General features: G+C 37.7%; 2 protein-coding genes across 2 annotated transcripts in view; one reads left to right on the top strand and one right to left on the bottom strand.

Moving 5' to 3' along the window:
• The window catches only part of B3GALT2 (beta-1,3-galactosyltransferase 2), a 28,907-nt gene extending 7,489 nt beyond the window's left edge, over positions 1-21,418 (bottom strand). The window contains exon 1 of the mRNA XM_080406978.1: positions 212-21,418. The gene's annotated coding sequence lies outside the window, so the exon portion shown is untranslated. The remainder of the gene's footprint in view (positions 1-211) is intronic.
• Positions 1-21,421, top strand: part of CDC73 (cell division cycle 73) — a 109,766-nt gene that overhangs the window by 69,936 nt on the left and 18,409 nt on the right. The window lies entirely within an intron of this gene.

The raw sequence follows: 21,421 nt of genomic DNA, 5'->3' as shown, positions 1-21,421 counted from the left end.
TTAATCCCTCCTCTCCAGCCACACCAACCTTGTGCAGACTGTAAGCAATGCCTTTAGTAAGTGTAAAGTAGTGACATTGTGCTGTGGGAAAGGAAAACCTGCAAGAATTCTTTCTCCCCCTTCAGAGATGTGTTATGAGCGATCATTATCTGTAATGGCTGAAAAGGTAACAGACAATTGAGTGAATATCACACACAAGGATTCGACATACCTTCCTTGGTCAGGCCATTTGTGGTGCGAGGATTATACCCACAGAAAATAGTTTTGGCACGCCATCACTTCAGTAAAAAAGATGCTATCGAACATGCGCACATCCCCCAACAGTCTGCTTCCTGCGATTGCTTTTCACAGTATCCAATCTGTCCATCTGTCTGCTCGTTGCTGTGTTACCTTCCTTGCTCATAAGTGTTGTCCTTGTCTTGGGGCTTTTTGTTCATCCTTCAAACAAAAGGACAGTAGTTCTCGTTTCTGGTCTGGTCGGGGCGGTCTGGCATTCACAGCCGATGGATTGGAGCTTTTACATCTGGTGTTTCCCTTGTCGGACAATGCAGTGCTGTGTTCTCTTGTCCTCAGTATCCATATTTCTAATGGCAATGTTAGCAGGGAGTGCGAGCGCGTAGTGGTTCAGTTGCCTTCAGTAATAGGATTTCCCTCTATTCCTTCCTTCATTGTTGCTAGGCAGTAATAGCAATGGGTTTGAGCTGTTTTAACCGAGGATTCTGGTCTATAAAATCCATTCCGTAGTTCTTCGGCTGCTGCACAGGCAGGCAGCAGTTTAAATGTGGGCTTTGACAGATGCTGTCTTCTGACAGAGCAGAATTTAACGTCACTGCTTGGCTGAATCCCACGTGATTGTTTGCATTCATTTTGACTAAATCCAAAGGCAGCCAGAAAGCTTTACAGGCTCTTGCTCCTATTTGATAAATGATACTTACTCAGTTCAAGCATAATGATAGGTGAATCGTATAAAAATTGTATGATTATTAAATGAATGATTGAGGGTTTTTTCAAATTATTTTCACTTTTCCTTGACACTGTAACTTATGATTCTCAAGGGGATTTTTAATGCTAGATATTCTGCTCCCGTATTCCAAAAGCTGTTCTGCAGTGCAAAGGAATTATAAGCATTTAAGAAACGAAGCTTGACTTAACCCATTTGGCTCTGTTGGAGTATAAATCTTTTTTACCTTCATGCCAAAGGAAAAAAAATATAAATGTATTTCTTTGCTCATACTTCCTTTACACGCGCTTACTCTATAAAAGCTGCTTTTTGTAATCTTAGGTTAGTCAATTAAGCTGGACGACACTAATGTATAAGCACATGCTGTTAAGCTGCCTCTCTGCTGTTAATGGCTTGCTTTCTTGGTAAAGGTCGAAGTTTGGTATTGCAGAATCAGGGGCACTTGATTTCAATTATTGATAGATATAAGATGTCTTTTGTCTGCTACAGGCACCACCTATATTATAGAATTTGTTTTTCTGTCCTTTCAATGACTGACCCTTCTATGTTGAAGCATCTTATTACTTTTACTCTCTTAAAAAAAATACAACGATAGATAGCTCAGAAAATAGAAAGCTAGCAGCATACTTAGCAAGTATTCATTAGTCACTGTGTTTGTCCACTCTATTCTGGAAAGTTAATGACTAGCACTTTAGACTGTTGGGGTTTTATTTGTGTTTTTGTGGGTTGTCAGTTCTTTTTTTTTGTTGTTGGGGTTTTTTGGGTGGGGTTGGTTTGTGTTGTTTCGGTGTTTTTTGGTTTGTGGGGTTTTTTTTGTTGGGTGTTTTTTTGTTTTTTTTTTTTAGCTAAAGATAAAGCAAATGCAATTGCTCTATCATATTGTATCTCTGATTAGTAGGATTGGGGGTAGGTATGTCCTTTGCTCGCAAATAAGGCTTCCCGAGGCAGTCAGTGCATTTTACTATTCTAGATGCATATCCTGATAATTTACTAGAAACACAATCAGATTTTTATCCTCCTAACTAAATCATCTATGTACACTAACTTTCTCTGTTAATTTAGTCATGTTTTTAATGTATGCATTTTCTATCCTAATGACAATTTCCCCAGATCCTATGATTCTATTTGAGGAAGTTTTAGGAGCATGAGCATATTCCCTGCATGTGAATTATAAATATAATGTGCTTATCAGTAAAGACTTGAATCTGTTCCACTCTAAAAAATTTTGTATTTGAAAAATGGGGGTGGGGGGTGGGGGGGGGTGTCAGCAGGGCAGTGGAGTGGGAGAGGAGGGACCTGTGTCCAGCACTGTTTACTGTTCTAGGATGTTTATGAATAATTGAGAGACAGTGCTTTGAAATGTTGCATGTGTGCTCAGTCTGCAGAGTTCTTCACTGAAACACACAAAGCTTTCTTGTCCTTACCCTATATAAAATATATAGAACTTTATATAATCTGTTGCTGTATGTATACAAACATGACAGTTTGCTTGGAGTACTGTCAAGTTTGATGCATTCTGGGCTACAAGTAGGAAATCAAGCGAGATATTAATGTAGTTAATTTACCCGTGTTGATTTACATAGAATCAAATAATGTTTTTTCACACACCGGCATGTAAATCTGCATCGGATTTTTGAATTTTCAGGTAAGATGCATAATACTGTATTTGGGAAACAGGTCTAAATTTCAACAGAATGGTTTTTGAAGTCCACGAAATCCAACTTAATTTTTTTACTACTACTACACTATGCCTGAAGTGTATCTCCTGAAAGTTTGTGAGCTGTGTAGTATGTTTACTTACTGGAGTGGGCAGAGCTTGTTGGGTTTTTTTATCTGTAAATACTCATTAGTAAATATTAAAGGTACTAAAGTCCCAAGGGCCATTTTTTTCTAAACTGAATCTGTTTTAAAGTAAATTTAGAAGGGAACAGACATCAGCTTTGGCTTTTAATTATATGACCACATCACTTATGCATAGCTTGTAAAGTTCAGGCAGCGCTGTCTCCTATGATATGTGTGAAGTTGGTTATCTTCCCATGTGAACAAATTGAATATTGGATTCTTAAATCTTAATGAAGAATTTCTTTTGTTCATTGTTTCTTTGCTTTTAAAGGATGAGCGGGTCTTTGCTCATCGTACAGAAAAGTAAGGAAAAGCTTCGATTTTTCTGCTACTTTTTATCTAGGTGTGACTGATGTAGCTTTAGAAAGTAAAAGTTTCAGGATTAAGTTCTTTTTCTTTTATAGCATTTTCCTCTTTACTGTCTTTATCTGATACTGTATGTTTTGGGTATTTCAGGAGGGCAGAGCTTGCTTTGTACTGGAAATATGACCTGAAGGTTTTAGTAATCTTGCTGGGCTGGAGGTTGGAATGAGCTTTATTTCGGCTAAATCTCACTGTGAAGGGTCAGTGGACTGCTTGTTCTTGATCCAGGGAGTAGTATGTTCTGTAATGTTACTATGGTTACATCTTAAATTAGAAGCTGCAATCTTTGTGTTTGAAACGCTGCCATCTATTAAGACTAAGGAGGAGTTACTCTGATGTGGAGATGTGTGGCCCGTGTGTAAGGTACACTGCAGAGTAACTGTGTCAGTTGTTCAGCCAGTTCTGCAAAGCCAGAAGCAGATGCGAGGAGTAAGAAAAGATGGCTGCTTAGAACAGCCTGTGCACGTGGCAACTGTGAACAAAGCGAAATGTACTTTTGCAAAACAAAGGTGGAGTATTTTCCTCAAAAAAACCTTAAACTTCCTACATCTCATTTTTAGAGGGTATCTTGTCGAGCTGGTTTTAAAATAAATCAGACCCCATTGATTGAGCCATTAAATAAAGTTCAGTCTTGACAATGTTAACAGAAGTTTCTCTAATCAGTTTGGAGTGCTCACAGGTGTGTATTGCTCGGTGATTTTTCTGCCTGCTGGCCGTGTGTTGTGAACACCGCGATTCCTGTGCAGGTTAAACTCCATATGTACATCATAGCTGACCCGTCAACAGAATGTTCTCATATGGGCCATATTCCATGAACACTTGCAAAGTTTATTCCATTTTACCATAGTAAAACATAGTATTATTTCAGCTGTAATGTGTTGAAAACTTTTCAAGTTTCAGTTGAATGTTTTCAGTTGAGAAAGATTAATGGCAACATTTTCAAGGCTGGTTGTTTTTGCTTTCAAACTTTTTTAAAAAAATTCTGAAATGTGTTAATACAGAATGTCATAAACGCTTAGTTTTAATTTTCTGTGTTAAGAACTATTATGTGTATGGCCAGTGGCCATTCTTCTCTTTGTTTCAAAAAGAGTACTTCTCCAATAAATCGTTTAGAGTGGAGAGGGAATGGTGGTGTGAAATATTTGTAAATTTTTTGGCTACTTTCTGATCCCAGCATGTTTCTTCACGATCACAAGCACGTTTGTAACTGAATAAAAATAGCAATCTAGAAATGACCACAAGTGTCAGTATTGCCTGCCTTATTTTCCTTAGATTTTCACCATTGCTTAGTTAGTTGTAAAAGCCAGCTTATGCTTACTGTATTTTTTTATAAATGGTCAGGATTTTTACACTCTTCTAATCCCCAAGTCATAAACTCAGTGATTTCATTAATCTTTGAATGTCTTGAATTTAAAACAGAAATGCAGCAATGTAGATCAATCTGAAATGGTGACAGAACTACAGAAGTTTTACAGTTATTCTGAATTTTTCTTTGCTAATGAGTTGTCCATAATGTTGTATCATTCCATAAGGAATATAAGCACATCTCCTACCTTTGCAAAGTTGTGGGAGAGAGAAAAGAGTAAGTGAGGTTTTCGGGTCAGGAGCATGCTGCTTACTCAGTCTGCATTAGGAAGCTTTTCAAGGGCATGTTTCATAATTCTAAAGTTTGTATTTTTTTTAAGCAAACTGACGTTCTAGATATCCAACAGGAATTTAATCCATTCTCCTATCACAGCTTCCTTTTGAGGAACACAGATCTTAAGTGCTTCAAAATTCACTTGAAAAGCCAAAATACGAAATGGTTTCGGTCTACTTTATTTCTCTTCTGGGTTTGTATGTTACATAAATTTTGCATATTGGACTACTGTCCAGACATGTTTCTTGAGTCAATAATGTGTTGCTTGCTTTATCACACCTTCTTTCTTTTCCATATTCTGATTTTTCATGTCTTCCCCCAGGCTTTGCATCCTGTTACTGCTGATTGCGTGCTAAATGCAGATATTTTCTTCCAGGGGATGGACAACATAATTTCATTTGTATTATGCAGAATTTTTGTTTGTGCAGCTCTCCCCTGATGAACTGACAATCCAGTGCCAGCAGAATATTTTCTGCCTGTCACAACTGTTCCTTTTGCATTCTGAGAAGAGTGGGGACTTCATGAAGCTTTGATTCAGCACAGCAGGGGGGAGAAGGCCAACCAGCAGAAGTACCAAACGTTCACAGGCAGTTTAAAGAACCATTGTGGAAAATAGATTATTTTTTTTCCCCTTACCTTATGACTTGTTTGATTCCGCCTGCCTGTCCTGTATGATTGTTACCCCTAACGCTCACCCTCACACGCACACCCCCAGCGTGAGAATTTGCGTTGAAGACTTGAATTCTTACAGAAAGGGAGACTTTGGGGAAGAACTGGTACTACGTATCAAATGTCTTAAAGATCAAATATCTTAAAGCAGGAAGATGGCATCCTGTGGGAGGTAATAGGCCACCAGCTCTTCTGCCCAAGGAAAAAAATACATTGCTCCAGCTGTTGCCACCTGTCCAGCCCTTTGTCTGCCCGAGTCCTTCCTGCAACAGGCACAGAAAGACCCTTTTCCCTTCAGCTATCTTCAGGCTCTTGAGACATCCAGCACTTCTCTCCCAATGATTTCAAGGGTCTTGGCCCATCAGGTTCATCACCAGGATGCAGACCTCCTGCCCAGCACTCTTCCTTGGACTGCTGGATGAGCTATGTAGATTTTTTTTTTTTATATATTATTGTTATTTCTGTGAGACTGATTAAGAGTTTAGCGGCTCCAACTGTTTATCTGCTTGTCAAATTTTTTCCCCTCTGTGTATGGTTTGTTTGTGAATATGGAGACATTTTGTCGGCCTCAAAAACTCCTGCTTTTGAAATTGGTGACGCAGATGTTTGGTGGGTGTTAACTGATGTGAAATTGAAGAGCTGGACTTCGAGAACTGTCAGAATTGCATGTGACTTGGGGTTGAGACCTGTGCTGACTCTTTCCATCTGTCACGTTTCCACAGTAGCTCTAGTACATTAATTCCTACAGCTCTATCCTGTAGGTATCCTCATTTACAGCTAATTCTTTGGGACATGGGGTTTATAGCAGAAATAACAAAGGTTTACAATTGTCTTAAATGCCTGAAGCCTTTGCTTAAAGCACAGAGGCTTAAACTAGGAAAAACAACAAAATCTGTGGGAAAAATCCTCTCTCCAGTGATCCAAGAGGTTCTATTCCTGTAATAAAATTAAGCGGTATTTGTTCATATCCAACAGAAAACTTGGGTCGTAAGATGGAGAGTAAGTCCCCTTTTAAGAGCAGTTCCCTGCTGCTCTCTCTTTGACACATTGGGGGAACTAGAACGACTCCCAACATCCTGCACACCACCTAGTTTCATAGAACTACTTCAGCTTGACCAGCCGGTTTCATGTATCTTTTTTTTTCCTAATGTTGTTCCATATTAATGACTCCTTCAACTTGGAAGTAGTTTCCAGTCAGTGTATATTAATGAAAAGCTAATTTTAATAGGTGCTGACTTTTATCATGTAGTGTGCTTAATATCATTGAACTGATTTTCAGTTATTTCAAAGTTAATTCTGTTTTGTGGCAAAAATCCTTTGGAAGCAAATGTTCATTTGTGTGTACTTGTGATGAGCAAAGCAATTAAGTTACTGTGCTAAATGTCTTGTCACACTCCTAGTTGCCAGTCTGTCCTGCAGTCTTTCTTTTTCCGCTTTTGAAATTCACGTTAAACTTAAATGATAACATGCCTTTTGTGGCTTCCAAGGAAAAGGAAACTGTGCTGTGGAAATCATACTTTTCGTCTGAATAACTGTGTTCATAATTCCTTCTGTAATCTGTGTAAGAGTCCAGATTGATTTTGTGAGCCTGAGGATTTTTTCACACGTAGAGTCAGAGTTGCCAGGACTCTTAGTCCTCAAATGCATGGTTTAGAGGAAATCCCTTAAAGCTCGTTTTTTATTATGTTAATTGATGGAGAATATTGGTTCAGAACTAGAGACTTTTTATTCTTTTCTGCTATCCTAAACTATAATTCAAACTTAAATTCCAGATTTTTCATTTTCTGTAATTTAGTGGCTTCTAACAGAGGAAGAAATCAGAGTCCACGCTCTTGCATCTTGTCCATCTCAAGACATAATATGAAGAATCATTAATGCATACTGTAGGGAGGTGTGTGTTTAACAGGAAAAAAAAATGCTGGATATATTTAATGCTGAATTAATAAAATGTGGCCTAAAATTAAAGATTATATTATTTTCTGTAATACAGCAATATATATTAATTTAATTTTTAGTCAGCATCTGCAAAGCTTTCTATCACTGATCTGTTTTACTAAAGTAAATTTAAAGTGAGCATCTGTCATCTAAAGAAACCCCTCTACCTCTTAAAAACATATGAGAAACTGTCGTCCTCTTAAAAAAAAAAAACACCCACAAATCTTATGACAGTGGGTGAGGGTCATAATGATGCACATTGCAGGTTCTTTTAAGTCTTCTCCTCTCAAGGATTTGTGTAAATAAGCACTCAGACTTCTACAGATGCTTTTTCTGTGAGTTTTGGTTAATACATGTTTGTACTTTACTCATGGCAAATATTATGGTTTACATAGCAGAAGAAAGCAGATAGCTTTGGGGAGCCCAAACCTGACTTTTTCTTTTTTCCCTGGCACCTTAGGATCTCTAGCTTATTGTTTTCCTTAGTTACTTTTTATTGCCAAATATAAAAAGCTCTGCAATTCTTTTAATATCAGTAAGAAGCATAATAATGCAAAAAAAGACAACAGTTGTTTTCTACTTCCATTACATTTCTAGGTAAGTAACTACAGTGATAAAATAGAATAAAAAAATCCTTCCTGATTTAATGAGGCCTGGATACAATACAAAAGGAAATCCCTTTTTTTGAGAATCTAGGTCACCTCACATGGAGATTTCTTTGCTGTGAATAAGTCTTTTTTTTTTTTTTCTTCTTTCCCTTTTTCTCCCCCCCTTCTTTCCTTTTTTTTTTTTTTTTTTTTAAGCACTTGACCCTGTGCTGGATTTGCCTAATGACAAGAAGAATGTTACATGTGATGACATTTCATTTCTCTGAGGTGTGCTGTGGGAACGGAATGGGCAAGGAGATGCGCCAGCATTGTGGGAAAAGCTGGATGCAGCGGGGAGAGTTAGAGCAGGTCTCTTGAATCTCTTTACGTCTCTCACCAGCAGGTTGGTTGGGACCAGTGCCAGATTAAAATTGGATCTGTGTATTCACATGATAATGCACACAATCAAATAAGCCTTGTGGAACGTGGGCCATTGGGGAATAGATGCATCAGCCTAGTCTGAATGGTCTGGTGGAGTTGGTTCAGGTCCCGTGTGGCCGGAGCTAATAAGCTCTGATGGCTCTGGGTAGAATTGCTTGCTTGTTCTTGAAACAATGCTGCAGCATACACGAGGTGCTTGCAAGATTTATAAATAGTCACTCCATGCTGTGTGGCGGTGCTGTTTCTGCAGCCCTGCTGGCCTGGGAAGTGGATGCGCCGTGTTCCTACAGAGCTGCCCTGAGCTAATGAAATTGCTAAATCTGAGGCACCTCTGTCATGTCAAATGGAAAATGTGCTACCCAAAATATTTGATCCCAGCTGATTGAGATCTGATGGCAATAATAAGTTGGGTTTTTTTTTTTTTAGAACAGCTTTCATAGTGGTAGTGCCTTCAGATGTTTTTCTTCAAACGAGGCACTAGCCAGTGACAAAAAAATGTCTGTTTGAGAAGATAAGGGGTTTTGCTCTTTCTTCAAAATAGGCATATATTCATTTACCCAAGAATATGACAACGCAGAAGCTGCAAAATAAGGAAGAAATGTGTAGTCTGGTGTTAGCTCTTGAATAGTTGTTTTGTCTTAGATTTTCAGAATGTCTTTTTGGAACAACAGGAATGAATAGAGAAGTGTGACGTTTCTGTACTTATTGCCAGCCTGTTGAGCTACATGTAAAATTACTCTGCTGCCCTTTTTCGAAAGGTTTTGTTTTGGTGTTTTTCTCATAAAAGTAGAGCACCATCAGATTAAGACAAGGAAGTTACTGGATGAGTCTGTCTAATTGAATCTGTTTGCGACTGGTGAAGCCCTCCGAAGCACATACAGAAAGTTCCAGGGTGTCATAACAGAGTAATCTTGTTACACTTTGGGTTTTTTTTTTTCTCATTGAGATCTTGGCATTGAAAGCCTAACTCTATTCCAAAACATTGTCTGCTCTTAGTGGGTTACTCACTTTTATTTTTTGCCACCTAAGTGCTCTGTTTTCCAGTGAGGGGATCTTAACTTTGCAACAGATTGCTGCAGAAGAAAAATCTTGTTTATTTTTTATCACTGACAGTAGACTTTTCAAAGGCGAAACAGCTATTTGAAGTAACAGGACAGATGTGAGGGATGAAGGAGAGGTTGAAGAGGTCTTGCTGCTTAAGGCAGATTTCCTTCAGATAAACTGCAAAATCCACAGGATCATTATGGATGACTGATAGTTGCTAACATGTGAGTAGCAGGAATAATAGTTGCAGTGAACCTCACCTGTGCCGGCTGGCACAGTCTGTCATCTTCGGTGTTTATTCACAGTGGGAAGTTCTTGAAGATGAGTTTGTGTGTGTGTGTATGTATGTGTGTATACATGCACAGAGGTGTATTTAGGTAGAGAGAGAGAGGGGCAGCCATCTGAAAATTTTTTTAAAACCTGTTTTAAAGTATGCTTTTGAATCTGCTCATTTAGGCTGGGTGTTACTTTTTTCTGCAGTGGTGGATGAAGCCTGTATAAAAGTCAGCATAATGGGAAGATCCTAAAATTTGTATAGGTCTTGTACAGCCCGTATCCTGTATCATCCCTGAATGGAATGGCCCCAGACTGTACAAACAAGACCTTGTCAGTTGACCTTCATTTAAGAGGGCTGCCTGCATTTCTGCATTACCAAAAATACGGCTCTGCCCCAGCCGTTTCAAAGAACAGTTGTATTATGCACTAGATCTCATATTGCACTGATAGTCTATCTCCAAGCTTCTATCTAGTGTATGGATCATCTATAAAATGAAAAAATAAAAGTTGAATGCTGTAGTCTTAGTGCTTTGAGAAAGGCTTAATTTAATCTTCTCTACTAAAGAGAGAAAAATAATGGGGAATTTAGATATAATGCCAAAGGAAGCTGAAAGCAGAGGCAGAAGGCCAAATGGAAAAATTACTCTTGTGTGATACAGCCAGAATTCTTCCTGTATTTTAACTTAATGCATGATTTATTGCCATTACAGTTACTTTTGGATATAGGCATATAACATCATCAGCTTTTATATTCTACAGTAGGGTGGTATGAGTGATGTATTTATTCAGGATACAAATACCAATAGCAGTTTGCACAATCTATTTGCTATGTGATATTGTAGCAATAATACAGAAATTCTGTGGCATGCATGCTAGTGTAAAAAAACTTTGAAGGCAGTTATTTCAACCTAACTATTTGTCAAGAAGCACACTGCTTATGAACTTCACAGGTTTGGTTCTTGAAGATGGTATGTCTATTCTTTTAAATCCCAAATTGCTTCTATGCCCTGACTTTGCTTTTTCGTGACTTGGAAAATGTTTCCAAGGTTCTGTTTATTTTGTTGGAATCTGAATGTAAACATTCTGATCCAGTAATAGATGTGTTTTCTGTATAGTTAAACCTCCTGAAATCTTTTGTTTTACTTGATACAAGTCTATGGAATCATCAGGCAGAAAGAAACATTGCAATCGGATGTCAGCTCCAGTCGTAATAGTTTTCAAAATAATACTTTTTCATATGGCACCATATAGCAAGCCTATACATTGAAAATGTAAGGTATTCCATGTCTGTCCAAAATAGTTGGTTTCTCTCAGACTTAGTATTTTTTAGTGAAATAGGATTTTATTCACAAGGTGACCAATAACTGTGTTTGGGTACAGATTTGTTACGGGTCAGACTTCCCAGCTTCTTGTGATAGAAGCTGAGTGCGGGGAAGTTCCTCTGAACACACGATCAACCTGTTGGCAACGACCATTGTGCTGTCGCATATGAGGAAGGCAGATGGGGAACAGAATCTGGGCAAGCAGTAATGCCAGTATCTCCTGTCCTGTCCCCCCAGCTAGAGGTGCTTTTGTTGCAAAAAGCTTTGTCTGAAGTTTTTGTGGCTGTGTTTAAAGCTTGAGTAATGCTGTGATTATGTGTAGTGCTTGGCAAACATTTCACAGGGGCTCACCTGACCGTACAAACTCTAAATGTGAGCCTTATTTTAGGTGTTTGAGAAAGGGGGGGAAATGACTGATTCTGTGTTCTTGTCATGGAGAAGCGATACCTTTTTGCTGCCGTTATGATCGAGGGTGCTCAGCCACAGCATTACAAAGCAAACAAAAGAGTCTGTTCACCCATCGTCCTCCTGCCACCATCCACCACCAACTCTTGCACCCTGATTTGATTTGATTCACTTCCTTTCTTAATGGCACACAATATATTTTCTTCCTTTCAGTCTGTTGTTTTTAAAGGAATAAGATTATAGAGTAAGAGCAGGACAAAATCTGGGGTGTTTTTGTGACTATGGTGTTTCTGTGGTTAATTTTCATTATTTGGTATAATTTTATTATTACTTTTTTTTAATATTACAGTTGAAAGCAAACCTGTGAACTGATGCAGCCAGGGCAGGACAAATGCATAGAGGCAGTATTCTAGTTATCTTGTAAGTAGATTAAAATGCCCAGTCTTCCCAGTTTGGGGGAATTACAGTGTGTGGATGACTGCAGCATGTGCAAGTCCAGGAACTGAATACATTTTGTGCAGGACTTTGAAACAGAATAGTAATTCACTGCAAAAATTTCTAACTTGCTTGTCTGATGTTATAGATACTGCCCTGTGTCTCAATATTTTGTCAATGTTTTTATCACCGGCACCCAAGATAGCAAATCTGCTCCGTCTCAATGGACAGTTTGTTGATAGGAGGGCTTTAATGGATGTTATGCTGGTGATTTATTGCTCTGCAAATGGCCCAGATAACTGGCATAAATACACTTCTTTCCTTTTTATAGTACTACTTATTTTCTTATACACACAGTTTTTGTCACTTTGCTGTAGCCAGTGAAGCAAGTGGGTGTCCAACAGGACTCTGTTGGGGTGTCTTAATGTACAGCCACAAAGTAAAGAAATATAAAAAGAGTTGAGAGGAAAATTTGAGATAGCATAAATTTCATTGCCATTATTTGACTGACTGCACGGATCTGTACTTGAGTATTACAAGCCTGTTCCAGTTATAACAGGCCTCTTGCCTTTTGTGGTTTAAAAAACCCCAACAATCCAGCTTTTGCAGCTCAACCTGCGTAGTAGATTAGCTGTTATTCATAAAGGAGGAAGCCTTAAGTGTAAGACACTCGCAGTTAGAACACTTTTCTAGACTTTTCCCTGGCCTGTGATAGTTCAGAATAGCTCTTTCCATGTCAAAGTGGTTATAGTCTGTTGCATTCTTACAGTCATCGCTGCCATCACTCAAGCCCTCTTATCTCTTGGCTTGTTTGTTTAATTTGTTATAGCTGCGGCTTAAAGCTTTTGATCCTGAAAAAGCTCATGCTGGTTTTGAACTCAGCAGTTGCTTTTCTAGACAACACAAACAACTAAGAGTTCATCACTCCACTGTTCAGCTTTGTGCATTGGCTTCTCAAGGAATACAGTTTCAGGATTTTCTTCTGATATTTTAAGTCTTCCAAGGTGATTACTTGAAATTACTTTCATCTCTCTGGCCATGACCACCCATGATAATTATGTTTTCTTGTACCATAATGTAATATATAAACATAGTGCTGGGATTGCGAAAGATGGTAAGGTACAGAAAAATAATCTTTTCAGTTACTAGCAAGGAGAGGATCACATCAGGGTGATGTACTACTGGGAATAAGTTGTGCTGGATAATTTGTTGAACAAGCAATCACAAAAAAAATCTGAGGTCTTTAATAGCTTCTTGTATATTAAGATTCAATATTACAGCATCACCTGTTCTAGCAAAAGGATTCGGTATGACCGAGGGGTGTCTGGAAAAAGCCTCCTCAGTTTCTGTTGCATTGAGACATTGAACAGCAAGTTAATCAATTGCTTGGATCTTGATTCATTTTGGGGGTTTTTGGAAGGAGTTTAATGCAGAAGTTAAGGATCCATCTGTATTCATTTTAGGCACCTGCAAAGGTTTTAAGATTCTTCTTCTCACACAAAGCATTTAATGAGTCTTTCCAGAAGTTGCAAAGGAACCATTCTGAGGTCTTTTAAGCATTTTCCTTTGCAAATTTATTGCTTACGGAGTACAGGTGTAAGTGAGCTCTACCAGTTGCTCTGTACTGAGCAACATTTTTTTAAATGTACATATGACTGTTCCCTTGAATACAATTTCCAAAGCAGGATTCAAATAGAAAAATAACAGTGGGTTTCTACCTATGTTTGGAGCTTTGAATGTCAGGAATGCTTTTGCGCAAATGAATTTTGAGCCCCATATTCTGTAATGTTTCTGGTGGAAAACCCACTTCATAGGAGTGACTAATACTTGCAGTTAGAGGTCATACTGCAACTAGAGATTCATGAATGTGTGAAGTTGAAAGTAGGAACGCGAAACATTAGCAAATTTTAGAAAATTCACAATTGTGCAAATTACAGTTCTGTTGAATCAATGTGGTGTGTTCTGACCTTAGTATACAGAAAACCAGTAGCATATAAACCTTTGCATCTGACTTTCTCAAAGTTGAAAGAATCCTTTTATTCTTAAACTTTGTCAAAAATCATACTGATTGCCGAGTAATAAGTGTGAGGCCAGCTCCGATAATTAACCCAAAGGGCAAGAGTTCTCAGCACAAATAATGTTTTCATGATATCTGCTTTTGTCTTTTCATTCTAGTTCAAGGGAATGGGGCATTTAAATAAAGATAGGTAGGTGTATTATAGGCAGGCCTTTATTTTTAAAACAAACAGACAAAACCTCTGAAGTTCTCAGGATTAATAGTTGTTGATTTTTGCTGAAAACAGCTTATCCCCAGGAAAATGGAAGGGCTGCATGTTTAATCTGGCTTTGTCACCAACATTCCTTTTCAGCTCAGAATTGCTATTTCAATAGCAATGGTTTAAAATTAGTGAATTCAAGATGAAGATCTTAATTTTACCAATACGCTGTGCAAGGATAAACATGGGAGGAACTCTAGCATGCTTCATTAAAGATTGTTCAGGAATGTTTTGAAATCTCAGCTTTGGGGGTAATAGTTTTAAGGCATCTTAGTAATTGTTGCTTTCATTAACTCTTTCCAAAAGCATCTCAAATAATTTTTATCATTATTGTTGTTACAGCATATTTATATGATTTTGTCCCTAGCTGATCACTCAGTCACAACAGAATTAATTTGGATTCAATTCTGATTTGTGTTGCTTGGAACCATTTTCTCTGCAGAACGAGAATATTGCCTAAGCTATCTGCAAGCAGTCCAGTTAATTCAGTCGTCAGCATAGTTTTATTTTCGCCACCCTCCCTTGCTTCTCCTTTCCCCCTCTCCTCCATCATTGTAACACTGTTCTCATTCAGAAGAGACTGGCTACATCTGATTTCCTTACACTTGCAAAATTTGTTACATGTACTAACTTTAACAGCATTTTGAAAATTGTAATTTGCCTTATCTTTGTGAGATGTGTCAAGTTTTCTTTTTTGCAACTGAATCTGAGGATTGGCAGTCATTAATTGGTATTTTTCTTCACACTATGCTTGATAAGAAATGACCTTCCGTATAAGCAGATTTGTATTTTGAAATATTTGAAACAAATATAGTATGATAGAATTTTTGCTAACCCCTTTTGTCTTGTTACATCAGGTTTTTTAGTTGTCAAAGTAGGAAGTAGTGAAGCGATGGTGTTAACTTGCCTTAGGCAATTACTATCAGAAGCCTTTGATAAACAATGGTAAACTTTTCCCCTTTTTAAATTAATTCTATAAAAATATCTTTAAATCTGCCTAAACTCCCACACTCTTTTCTAGACAATAAGGAAGTTGAGACAGTCTAAACAGTAGAAATGACCTTGTAATTAATATTACAAGCAGTAGAAGTTAAAATGATTGTGACATTGGCAGTATTTCCACAGCAGTTAAGATCCTGTTATCAAATTCTATTTTTTTTACAGCAGAGTTTAAAATTAGGAAGGCTACTAAAGGCTTGCAATTTACTATTTAAATATCGGTCTTGAGGGACTGCATATGCAGGTTTGTGTACATAGAAGTATGCTAATAAACTATACCGGTTTCACGTGCAAATAAAATGAAGTGAAACACTAGTTAAACTTAAAATATTACTAGAATTTTATTGATGGGAGCATAAGTCAGAGAATCATCGGGAAGACTGCAGAAGCAGACAAGCTCAGTTGGATTGCTTTGCTTGGTTCTTTGGAAGATCCTGTGTGTACTCCTCACCCCCCCCCCCCCCCCCACCCGCCAAGGCTTTTAAGGGCTTTAAATTTTTAGAACAAAGCCTTGTGTTTTCAGAATCCAGGCTATTTGTATGAAATACATGTTTCTGTCAAGTTTAAAGCAGGGCATCTAGACCAGTTGTTAGATACCTGTTTTTGAAGTCATCCCATTCTTTTGGCTGTTTGTCGTAGATCGATGTATACAAGACTTAATTTCTAGAAAAATAATACTCTTTTTAACTAAGTAGCTGTGTTAGATTTTTGCCATAGTTCTTTAGGCTGGCTTTACTAGAATTTTCAGAGGTTCAATACTTTAAATCACTCAGACAATGATAGTATAGTTGCTGGTAATCACAATGAGTTTTTACAGTCTCTCTACCCTGAATTGAGCAGTGGAATTGAAGTCTGTGCTTAAAGATAATTTTACAAGTTTACCATCCACATGTATTTATTTTCTTTCTCATTTGAGATCAGATTGTTGCAGTTCTACGTTCATCTTCATGAACAAAGCAGCCTTTGGTTGAATGTCTTCCATCATGGATGGTGAAGCTGAAAGCTGCTTTATCTTTTATAAGCAGGCAGTTGCTAATACTTTTTGCAGAATCAAAGGTTAGTTTTTACTTGCATGCTCCTGCACAGAAGTAGTACAAGTTATCTAATGATTTTTAGATTTTTGGGTAAGGATCTTGTACTAATTTAAAGGTTATAAAGGAACAAGCTAGAAATTTAATTTACTAAATTAAAAAAGCCACAAGATGGCATCAAATTGTCAATTCTGTCCGTTGCTCCTAACCTTTTTTAAAGGTCAAAATATTACCAAACGTATGGATCTTTACATAGAAACCAATTGGGATACTGAATGTGCAATGAAAGAGTTAGAGGTTTTTTTCCCTTCCATTATTTGTACCTTGTGACACCACAATAAAAAACTTTGAATAGCTTTATTTTTTTTGTGCTTCAAGAGAGCAAACGAACAGGTATATGTGAAATGAGCCTCCAAGAAAAAATTCTACCAATATAACACGTTTTATTGCTTAAAACATGAGGGTTCCTTTCCTAAAATGTAGCACAAGTTGCTTTCAGGGAAGTTCTTATTCCAGTTGAAAAATGAGTGAAAGGAACTTAACTGTGGATGTTAATGCTCGTTTAGACTTAAGAAAAGTACTAGGTGTATCTAAAATTCAGAAATTTTTCTAAACCAGAAATTGGGTCCTGGCGTGAGATGAATATTGGTAATTGTTGATTTTTGCAAATTAACACATAGAAGGACAGATCTATTTAGTTTAATTACAATGGTCAAAAAACACTGTTAGGCAGTTGTAAAAGCTGTTCAAAAAAACCCCCAAACCAAAAACCAAACGAAAACCCCCTACAGGGCACCCGCTCTTGGGTATGTAATTACAGCTATAGATTGACTGTAGATCTCAGATTTACTAACAGTATAGACCTTCTAGCTCTATAGATGTACTATAAATACATCTTCTTCTAAAAGTTGTTGAACTTATTACATTAAAATGGATTGAGGATGCAATATATTGGAAGACAGACAAGTGTGGTATGAATCTGTCCAAAACGATTTGCATCTTCATAATATATTGCAACTTGCCTGTATAATGTAGAAGCGGGGAAGGGAAAACGAATGTACATGTGAAAGCTGTATGCAAAATGTACAGATTTAAGGGAATTTAAAGGATAGATCTAAAGCTTCTTGTTATTGTAAACATGGTTTACACTCACAAAAGTTATCCGAGCACATAGCAGTATCTGAATTTGTAAGACAAAGGTAGAAATTGTGTGAAGGAACTAAGGAAGTAAAGCACACACTAAAAGCTTAATTACCAGGGCGTGCAATAATGGAAGTCAGTCATCCCTGAGGGTGTGAGGTTTTTTTCCTTGTTTGAACATAAGTGGGAATCTGGATCTTTTTCACACTTACAAACCTGTTTTCTGTTCATGCATTGGTTTGTGGACCCAGTGTTTTTAGGTGTTTAGGTAGGACAGTGCAAAATAGCAGAAGGCATGCGCTAAAATAAAAACAGTTATTGAGCTGGCATTTTGTAAAAGTCTGGTATGATAGGAAACATTAGTACTGAAGCAGGATGAATTCCACTGAAAAATATATTTACAGCAGTGTTTCTGTAAATGATGCAGTGAAATTCAGTAAAGTATGAAGCTTTCAGTATCTGTTTTCCTGATTTCATTTTATGTCAGGTTGTTGCTTCTGCATGGTTAAATACTCATATATTTACTCTAAAATGTAAGTAAACTATATATAACTTTCTATGGCAAATTAGCACAACTAAACCAAGTAATATGTTTTTGATTAACATGTGATGTTAAGTGGTTGTCTTAAAGTTTTTATTTTTGAAGTTACATGGTTTTGTTACTAAATGAGTTCCAACTTATGAATATTCATAATATACTCCTTTAACAGTCTCAGACAGCTTACGCATAAGAATTAGGTATGTCATCTTTGAGCAAAACTGTTAAGGGCTCAGAAACTTTGAGGAAATTGAATGTTCTTTAAATAGCAAAAGGGTGATTTCTGCTGTTTCGAATGCTTAGGGTACAGCTGCGCAAACAAAAGCTCCCGTAACTGGGGACTGAATTTGCAGTGTGCTAGTTACTGAAGAGTTAATATTACATGAAAAACTTCACTTTAGAAGTTCTGAAATATCTTACTGTATGCTCACTGAGAAAAAACCTACTGTCTGCGCAGGGAGTTGGAGCATGCAAACGAGAAGCTGCCTCCGAGTAGCTAATGGGCCATGAGTTACAGCAGCACTTTTCCTGGTGTAGTTGAAGGAACCAGCTATGAAGTTTCCTCTGTCAACTGAATTTTCTTCTCCTGGGAGAAATCCTAGCAGATAGTTCTATGTGGTTATACCTGCCTTCTAATCAGAGCTTTTACCATAAATCAGTGTATTGTCATAAGAAAAACTCGGTCTGCATGCTTCTGAAAAGCCTTAATTCTGTATCAAAACTCTGCATGTTTTGTTGTCAGGGCAAGGTGAAATGTTAGCAAAGTTATCCAGCTAATAGCTTCCTTATTGGAAGCAAGTTTTCTTCTCCACTTTGTGTATCTTGTCAACCGTCGCTGCTCTGCACTCTCATTTTCTCCTCATCTTAATACTACATTTTTCTCCTTACAAACAATAATTTGAAATACTGATCAGAGTTTCTTTTGCTACATTGTCTGCGGTTTTTACGTAATAGGTGGTGGTGGTTAGGTCACTGATAAACCTCTGTATCTGTTACAAAGGGTAGATGTTGTGCCTTCATTAGGTAACAATTGAGCTTCTGTGCTAAGATGCCAGTGTCAGTTGTGAGCGGAGGTTCACCCCTGAAATGATCACAGTCTAAGGCAGTGATCTACAGAACTAAGAACTGTGACCTCCATTTATTGATTTGCAGAAATTGTTCTTACAAGTAGAAGGGTCATAGGCATGGAAGTGGTAGCTGTCTTTGTATCTACTCATTTAAATGAATTTATTTCCTACCATTTATCAGATATTTTCATGTTGTTTTGGGGTTGGGTTTTTTTTGTTAGTTTTGGTTGCAATGTTCTCAAAGCCCTGCCTTTTCGTTTTAGGCTTCTGCACTAAGTTTCCCATTAATCATTGTAGAGAAGACAATTCAGAGGAAAGCCTGAACAACTCACAAATAGTTAATATACCAGGTATTGTCAGGCTTGATAGCCACTGCTCCTGTTAGACTATGTATGTTCTGGTGCTTTGTGGACATTTTGGTGAAGAGCAGGGTCACAAGCACAAGTCAGATGGAAACCAAAGCAAAGCTTTGGTTATAGTTTGATTATAATACTTTCCAAAAATTCCCCAAAACTCTGGAAGCTCAGAAGCAGCTCCTGGTTCCCTCCCTTCATTGCAGGTGCTGTAGGACCTGCATGGTCTGAGACATTGGAGGCACTAAGGGAGGGGGAGGCAGAGAAGCTGCGTTACTGATTCTGTAGTGGAGGAAAGAGGAACAGAGTTGTGGGACTGCAGCAGTAATAGTGAAGCATCCAAGCAAACTGGATTGGATTTAGAAGCTTGAAACTTGGCATCGCAGGAAATGATAATTCTTTAGCTTGATGTTTTTCTTTCCATTTCATAAACTGTGGTGAATGTAAGGAAATGTTATGGGAAAGTTCTTGGTAGTTATTCAAACTGTGTAATTAGTCCACCACAGGAACAGTCTTTTTGCCCAGAAAATGATTATTTTTTTTTTTTAAATAGGAACATGCAAAATGCTTTGTTTCCGCTTTCTTGGTTAAAAGATTGGTGATGTTGCTTCAAATAACTGTTTGTCAGTCACGGGGCTTCTCTCGAAGGTTGTCAGCCTTTCCCACTGCTGCTCTTTCAGAGGGTGGAATTTTGATTTTTACCACTTTCTGAGTAATTACTGTTGAAAGGACACTGGCAAAAATACCTTTTCTTAGATGCTAAAAAACCAAGTCTTGAAATAACAGTTACTGACTGAAGTGCCCTACTTAGATGTTGGTATTTTAATAATCAGAAGAGAGTACAGCAAAATTTGGGATTAATCCATTTCTTGCAGTGTGGGGTTAAATCCTTATAGTGAAGATTACCAGGAGGTTGCTGACTGTAAAAGTTACCAAAGCTGCACCGTAGCAAATGTCAGCTCCAGCCTATTGTAACTAATCAGGGATGGCTCCTTTTGTTTTCCGAAGGGCTTGTCAAGTGATCTTCTATTTGTACTTCACAGCTCTTGAGATAAAAACAGTTTTAACTTTAATGAAAACAGTTTTAACTTTAATGGTGGAAACTTAAAAGCAGTTTCTTTGTGTTATTTAAATCATGGAACTCGAGGCTGCCTGCTCATTAGCTTTTTCTGAGTTACAAAACACACTGTTGTTTACACATGGGCATGCCAATGGAGTAATGCCGTATTAGAGTCTTTTCCAGCAGGTTTTTCCCAGAGTAGGATCTCTGACCTTTCTGAGTGTCTCACCATTGTAGAATACGCTTCACAAAGCGTTGAAGCAATTTTCAGATAAAATTCAGGGTTTCATGTTAAAATGACAGGGTTTCCTGTCAGCCTTGAAAATTGAAGTGGCTGGCACATATAGCATGTTTTTTACATTGTTACTAATGTATGTTTTGTTCGGGGAGGCTGCACAGCAGTAACTGAGAAGGGAATTTATTCTTGCTGGAGTTCAGTGTTGCTTTGGAACCAGACATGTGTGACCTCACTGTTCTCTGGTGTGTGTTGACTCTGCAGCGTTAACAGGAATAGGTAGTAGTGGAGGTCTTTTGTTTGTTACATTAAGGTAATTGGATAAGGCATGAGCAGAACTAATTACCACTAGAGTGCTATTTCTGGGCACTAAAACTCTTCCAGGCAGGAATGCATTGCAATTTCTTGGTCCTAGTTTTCCATCCGGAGCTTAAGCAGATCTTGTTTTGAAATTTCTGTAGCCAGTTGCTTACATTTGCATTACTAACCCTTGGTGAAAGTGATCATAGGTAAAATGAAACAATGATACAGAGAGAAAGGATGTCTTTTGCGTACAGAAAAAATGTTTGACATTTTGATGGTTAAAATGTAAACCTGTAAAAGCTTAGGAGGTTCCCTGTCTTCCCCAAGTCTAAACCAGCATCTGTAAAGAGTTTTGAATATTTTTGCTGTTTTCTTCTCTTTAATGGAAACGTATTGCCCTCATTCTCGTGATACCCTCTGTAGTTCTGTGTTCATTTTAAAAAACTATGTACCTGACAAGATGTTCGTCTGTTAATGTTACTTCTTCTGCCTTCTTTTAA

The sequence above is a fragment of the Falco punctatus genome (assembly GCF_963210335.1).
Source record: "Falco punctatus genome assembly, chromosome: 11".
NCBI classification, from domain to species: Eukaryota; Metazoa; Chordata; class Aves; order Falconiformes; family Falconidae; genus Falco; species Falco punctatus.
The sequence above is the reverse complement of the archived record's forward strand: the minus strand, read 5'-3'. Positions and strand labels throughout refer to the sequence as shown.